Raw genomic sequence first — 7,573 nt, forward strand, 5'->3', positions numbered from 1 at the left:
CATCTTAATATGCTAAACAATATCACATGCAATTATGTACATCAATTAAACAAAATTACCACTAAGTTCACCATAAGAAATGAAGTAATTACCATAGAGTTTCAATTAGATAATAAAAAAATATGAACATAGTCTTAACGATGATATATTGGATGTCAAATGAACTATTGTAAGCAGTCTAAGCAATCATTTGTAACCAATCAAACAGAGGCTGTGTGTATATTAGATGGTGCTTTTGTTGCCCCATAATTTGCATTCATAAATTTCTCGTTAAAGTAGAACACTCTTCATTCAAAACTAACAAAAAATCCAATTGAACAACCAATGGTAAAAGTTGCATGCTACAGGACCAAAGTCATCAAGAAACATATAAATTGCCAAGACGAAACAGCAAAAGAGTCATTGAAGTATAAACAACCCAAATAAAGACAACCCACCAAGCCAAAAATAAAGCCACTTCTTTAAGAAAAGCAGAGCAAAAAAGTAAACCACAACCCAATTGGTAATCTTCGACGGAATTACCATCAAGTTGAGATAATCCTAGAAAGACAAGTAACAAAATTGGGGGTGCAAGAAACTGCAAAACTACAAGACATAAGAAATGATTGTGAAGGAAAAATTTTGCCCTGCTAAATTCCAAATTAAGGACTTTGCTAGCATTCAACCTCTAGTACCAAGACAAAAGAGCTTTGTTCCAGTACATTTGCAAGTTCGGTTGCAAAGCAACAAGTTGAAGGAAACCCAAAAGCAATAAGCACCAAATCCTAAATTTAGCAAAATTCGAAGGGAAAGTTCCTACACTTCCAAACAATCTCTCTAAATGTCCAACTTTGTTGACCAAATGCACATCTTTACCATCACCAACGTTCTTGTTGACCAACATTTCTGATAAAGGTTTAATCCATAGAATTGCGGTGAATAGAATCACCAAATAATTTGCATATAGAATTAGTCTAGCAAACCATCCGCATGAAATCATTGCCAATTAGACCTGGCCTGATCAATTCCAAGCCAAAACGCGTTGGCACTCTTCGTTGCAGGCATAAATAGAAAACTAGCCAAGCAACCCATTAAAACAGCAATTGAAGATCTACCAAAACCATTAAGTGGACCAAAATTGAACTCCAGAACCGAAGGACTAATTAGGAAGCAAACCATATTCCCAGCTATGGCTCCCAAAGTCCCAAAGAGAACATTTTTTGCCTTAAGAAAAACAAGGACCACTGGCTCGCCGGGAACTGGATCCTTTGGTTCGTTCATCCTCGACGCAAATTTTTCAATAGAAACTTTGGCGAGCAACATCAAAAACTTAAAAACACCCACAAATCCTAATAGAACCGGAACAAAACCGGCATTTGCTAAAGACCTAGATTCTTTCGATCCACCATTCAAGTATTTCTGAAGCAACAAAGAAGAAATAACCACAAGCGAGAAGGTAAAAGCATTCTGATACTCGTAGAAATAAAGGCGAGATTGAAGATGGGCATCGTCAAGCATTAGCTTGACGATCTGAGCATTGCTTTCATCGAACTCAAACTTGTTGTCCTTGGATTTGGTCCTCTTTCTAATCTCAGCATTGGTTTTGGATGAGAACCCAGAAGCCGAATCGGAGGAGCCACAAAAGGTTTCCTTGTATTAAATCTAAAATAAAGGACATCCAGGTCTTTTAAAAATTTTTTAAAAGTGTAATGGATATTAAAAGACAAAATAAAAAATTTCATCAATGAAAAAGTATATATTGTCATGGTCCTTTTTGAAAGGGCATTGAACCAAATTCCTCAATGAAAATGATGAACAAACATTCCGGCCCAATTTCAACATGATTTGGGCAAAGAAAGAAAGAACATGCGAATTATTAGTGGGCCCAATAGAAAAAAGCAAATAACAAAAAGGGTAAAAAAACTAAGAATGCCTCCGTACGGTGTAAAATGGTGAAAAATACAGACCTTTTCTAAAACGCATAATTATGCCCGTCATCCGCCTATTTAACCTGATGATTTATTCATTATACTTCTAATATTTTTTCTTCCTTTTCCCATTTCAAGCCTGTCTGCTGAGTCTTTCATCTTTCACTTGTAAACCGTTTAGGAAAAATCTGGTTCACATTAAACAAATTGACAAGAAAAAGGAATTGGTGGGCATATATGTTGGTATATAAATAGAAAAGTAAAATATATATGGGTATATATATATATCCAAGCAAAAAGATGATTAATGGTGAAAAATTATAGAGATCGTGTTATGTTTTGGAATCACCCAATGGCTCTGTAGAATTTTTCTGCCCAGTTGAAGCTTCCACAATCTTGATCTTTAAATAGCCATGGCGAACAATATTACTGGATTTATTAATTTATTATTTAAATGGAGATATTTAGCAAATAATATTACTAGATTTCTTTTATTTTGATCTTTACATTTATTTAAGGGAATATGAAAAATAAATAAAGAAATAAAGAAATAAATAAAAATAAAAATAAAAACTATGCCAAGTCTAAGGTTGAAGACACTCTTCTTCCCTCCATGGTAAGTGTGGAGTGGGGTAGTCTTATTTGATGTGACCACAAAATTTTATAGACCACATTGAAAAAAAAACTATATTTAAGAGATAAAAATGGAACACATAATATAGTTTAAGAACCAAAGCGAGAAAGGCAATTATATCTCGTCCCAGAATACATATTCCACCCCTATAGAAGAAGGGCTCGTAGTATATAGGCGGGGTGTTTATAATATTGGGCAAGATTAGCGTACCACCTCCCCACCCCACTCCTACTATGAAGGCAGAATAGGTCATCTTTAGAGATAGATATGGATTGGATTGGTTCGGTTTTGGACCGAAATACAATCCAATCCATACATATCGGTTTTTCTAATTTACAATCCAAACCAAACTATTGAAACATCAAATCCAAACCAAACCAAACCATTTATGATCGGTTTGGTTTAGATTGGTTGATCGGTTTGAAACTTACTAATTTATAAATATATAATACAAATAAAAAAATTTTCAAATATAAAATATAAATAATAAATTATAATTATCCAAACATAAAATACAATTAGAATAATACAACATAGTCTACAATGGAAAATAAAGAAGAAAATATAGCAAATGATACACATCATGCACTTATTAAATAGCAAACATTAATGTCATCATCTCACTCCTATAAAATCAAATTAAAATTGTTAGAACAAATAATATAAAATAATACATTCGTCAAAATTCATTCACTCAAGAATCAATGCATAATTCCTTTTTTGTTTTTTAACCTTAAAACTTTAGTAAATCATAAGTCAATCAACATTGACAGATTCACTAATTTTAGTTGATTCTGTAAGCTTTACAAAGATCAAAACAATAAAATTAGCAATAAATTATATTTAAACATATATATATATATATATATAAGTAACAATTGGATACAATATATGTAGATATATATATATATATATGATGGGGATGTAAAAAAATATATATATATTATGGTGATGGTGATGGACTGGTGGTGGGCGGCAACAAAGGTAAATGTTTAGTTTAGGGTTACAACTTACAATTTGATTTGGAATTTGGGATATGGGGATGTAAAAGAAAATATATATATATATATATATATATATTAAAAATCAATATATAAAAATGGAAAAAAGATTAAAAATTAATATATAAAAATGAAAAAAAATTCTAAAATTAATATATAAAAATGAAAAAAATAAAAAAATATATAATTTTTTAGTTATATAATATATTATTTGGATTGGATTGGATTTATATTTCCAATCCATAACCAATCAAATCCATACAATTTATAATATTTTGAACTCAATCCAATCCAATTGATGTAAAAATTCAATACAAACCGTTAAAAATGGATTGGATTGGACGGGTCGAACGGGTTGGATTGGATTTTGTCCACCCTAGTCATCTTCAATTTTTGTTAAAAAAATATAAATAAAATAAAAAATATTTTTTTTATTTGTTTAAATTTTTGTAATCAGTAATAATTTAATATGATATCAGAATCCAAAATCCAACAATTTTAATATCAAAACTCAATAATTTTATTCAAATATTAAAAAAATAAAAATAAAAAATAAAAAAACATATATAAATCTAAAAAAAAAACCGGAAAGAAACTCCATCCAAAAATTTATTAAAAAAAAAAAAAAAAAAACACATGTAAGTTAAAAAAAGAAGCCTACATGTGACTAGGAGTATTAAAAAAACATAATAATAATAAACTGAAAAATCTACTTCAATAATATGATATGATTTTTTTCTAAATCTTTTACTTTTTTTTTTTTTTTTCATATTCTCCTCTAGCTATTTCAAAAATGAAATTTAAGATCATCATCAGAGCTCCAAAACCTTCAATCACGAAAACAAAAATGAAAGGGGCATTTTTGCCAAGAAATGAGTGATACAGAGAGCACCTCCAACGGCACAGAAAAACCATGGTCAGACTAATTTTATCACTTGGAGAATAGCTATGGGTTGGACCTTTTTTTTCTCTCTCTCTCTCTCTCTCTCTCTCTCTTAATCCCTCATTGATATTATTTAATATTTTTTTCCCCTCACAGGACTTCATAATATTTTGGAAATTCTCCGTCTCGAATCGCAGGAGTACTCCATGATTCTTTACAGAACACTTCTGATTGAACTTCACTGTTTCCTCCTTTAAGATGTTAGAAGGTTGGCAAAATTGAAGGGCTTTAATTAAGGGTATAATGGATAATTCATCAAATGGTGGGCAAAATTGTGTGTTTCGAAAAAATAGAGCATTTTTCAGCTTTTTACCCTCCAAGTCGACATTGCTGGTTTTTCTCCTACCAAAACACTCTTGATTGAACTTTTTGTTTCCTCTTCTAAGATTTCAAATTGTTGGCAAAATTGAAAGGTTTTAATTAAAGGTATAATGGATAATTTACCGAGTTGAATAGATGAATAGTGGACAAAATTATGTGTTTTGAAAAATGATGAGCAGTTTTTATCATTTTACCCCCAACGTGGGCATTTTTGGTTTTTCACCTAACATAAACCTTGCGGGCCCAAGATGTGAACGAGGGATGATTTCCGGATGATTTTCCCACCGTGGGAGAGACATGGGCCTGTATGTCATCAAAATGAATCTGAAGCTCCCTCTTCTCCTCATTTCTTTGCCCCCAACCCTTAAAAAAATAATAATAATAATTAAAAATAATAATAAATATAATATAATAATAATAAAAGGAAAAGAACAAGAAGAAGAAGAAAGAAAGAAACTTAGCCTTCTTTATCTCGTTCTTACCAATAATTCTACCTTCAAAGCTATTAATGAAAAAAATAACCACAACCAGTTTAATAAATTCATTACTCTCTATTAATGAACAATACAACCAAAACATTCTTTTATTCTTCTTTTTTTTTTTTTTGTCCCTTTTTGGTTTCTCTCTTCTCCCCACTTCTTATTTCTCTTCATGAGATATAATTAATTATATGGTATAAAGAGATAAAAAATTTAAGATACGAAGAGGGCACAAAAAAAAAAAAACTTTGGAGATTAAGATACGAAGAGGGCGCAAAAATGTCTAGCTTTGGGTAAAATGACCCACATATGTTTGGTGGCTTAGCAACATAAATATGGAACTGGTTGGTAAATTAGCTAGGGTTTTCCAACTAAAGTTAATTAATTAGGAATGGATAAAAATATTTATGCTCACGTCTATTTATTTTTTGCTAAATTAAGAATAATCATGGTAATAATAGATAAAGAGATTTGATATCGCAAGAGCATCTCCGATGCTTGCCTTGTCTAATGCTAAAAAATTTGCCGCATCAAATAGATGGATAGAATTTAGAAAAGATTCTCTCCAATGGTTTTGTTAATGAGTTCTATCAGGTTGATGTAGCAAAAAAAAAAAAAAAAAAAGAAATGAAAGATGTGAAAGTGAGCTTTTATTTATATATATATAGAGAGAGAGAGAGTTAGTTAAATATGCTGACTATGATAGCCGCCTAGAAAAACAAATTAGAATTTAAGTTTTAAACGGTTTGACCAGGTTTAACTAGTTGAACTTTTTGTGGGCCCTAAGTTTGACATTTTCTATAGTTAATTTTTTTTCTTAACTTGTATACCATAATGTGTTACTCATCAATATAAGTTCTTAAATTGGTGGTATGCCTAATTTTGAGTTATGATTGAAATATTATGGTTTTGAAAAATTTTAAACATTATTATTTTTATCTATATCAAAACTAACCTAAGTTTTTGTCCTATAGTGGACCCAAAAACTTATATATACATGGGAAAATGTGTTCCTTATTAAACAGTTGAAAATATCCAAATCATAAGAAAAACTCACATACCCGAGAGACCTGAATCAAACTGACTAGACCCTTAGTGTAAATGGCCACTAGCAGTTCAAGTTTCAGTATTTTTGGCCATTTCTGGCCAAAAATAAGCTACACTTGCTAGCCTAGCTGATTATGTAGCAACCCCTCCCGAAATACATTGAAATTTTTTCTCGTTGACTGAGTTGACTAGGGTTGACCGAATGGGTCCATGATTGATTTTTTGTTGGGGATGCATTTCCATATTGATCGAGGCACCATGGCAAAATATGCATTGAGCTGAGTTTGGCGACTTATAGCACACCAAAAATGGAGTTGTTGAAAGTTATAGGCGAAATAATTCGCAATCCGAATTGTCCAAGCATTGTCGAGTTGACTTTTTTATTTTTGTAAAATTTGGTTTTGATTTGCATATTATTCTAAAGTACTTATCGATATGAGTTTATAGACTAATGGTACACTTAGTTTGGATTTATGGTTGAAAAGTTATAAACGTTCAAAGTTTGGTAAATTTTTCCAAGACTACTTTTACTGGATACCAATATGTGTGTGTGTGAAAAAGGTGTTCACAATGTCCACTGACATTGTGCCATGATGTCAAGCAATTAGCCAATCCCATCAATGCACGGTGGCACCCATGGAGACTTTATTGGTGAAGAAAGGGTGAGAGAAAGGAAAGAGAAGGAGGAGATAAAGAAAGAGAGGAGAAAGAGGAGAGAGAGGAGAGAAAATCGACCAAACGTCGTTTGTTATGCTCCGGTCATCGACGGTGTGCACTCGCCAGCCCATAGTAGCAACTGCCTCAAGACCGATCGACTAGCCGAACCTCGTGGCAAGCACGGTGGCGACTGGCATAGATAGACCAGATTTTCGACGATGGTGTTGCCCGCTTCATCAATCATTTTCTCTCAACCCAGCCACTCCTTGTTCTCACCATCCATACCACTTTGTGACCCACCCTTGGGTCATCCTTCCAACCAAGTTTGACATCCGATGGTACTTGACGCATCAGTGCAGGAGACATTTTTTGGAGATGGTGGCAACTCCCTGGTTTCCTTGGTTCTGTTTAGTTTTCGACATGTCTCCATCCTTTCCCACCTATTTTGACCTTTCTAAAACCAAATTTGAGGTACATTTCGTGCAAAGCTCACTAGATTGGGAGATTCGGGGACAGTTAGTATGTAATTTTCTTTGTTAGATCGTGGCCACCATCTGTCCAATCTCCTCCGTAGATAAGACCAA

General features: G+C 32.4%; 1 pseudogene; it reads right to left on the reverse strand.

Annotated features, from left to right (window-relative positions):
• Positions 1 to 358: 358 nt before the first annotated feature.
• Positions 359 to 7,355, reverse strand: LOC112490692 (uncharacterized; annotated as a pseudogene).
• Positions 7,356 to 7,573: the final 218 nt, after the last annotated feature.

This window comes from Ziziphus jujuba, chromosome 9 (genome assembly GCF_031755915.1).
Source record: "Ziziphus jujuba cultivar Dongzao chromosome 9, ASM3175591v1".
NCBI lineage: Eukaryota > Viridiplantae > Streptophyta > Magnoliopsida > Rosales > Rhamnaceae > Ziziphus > Ziziphus jujuba.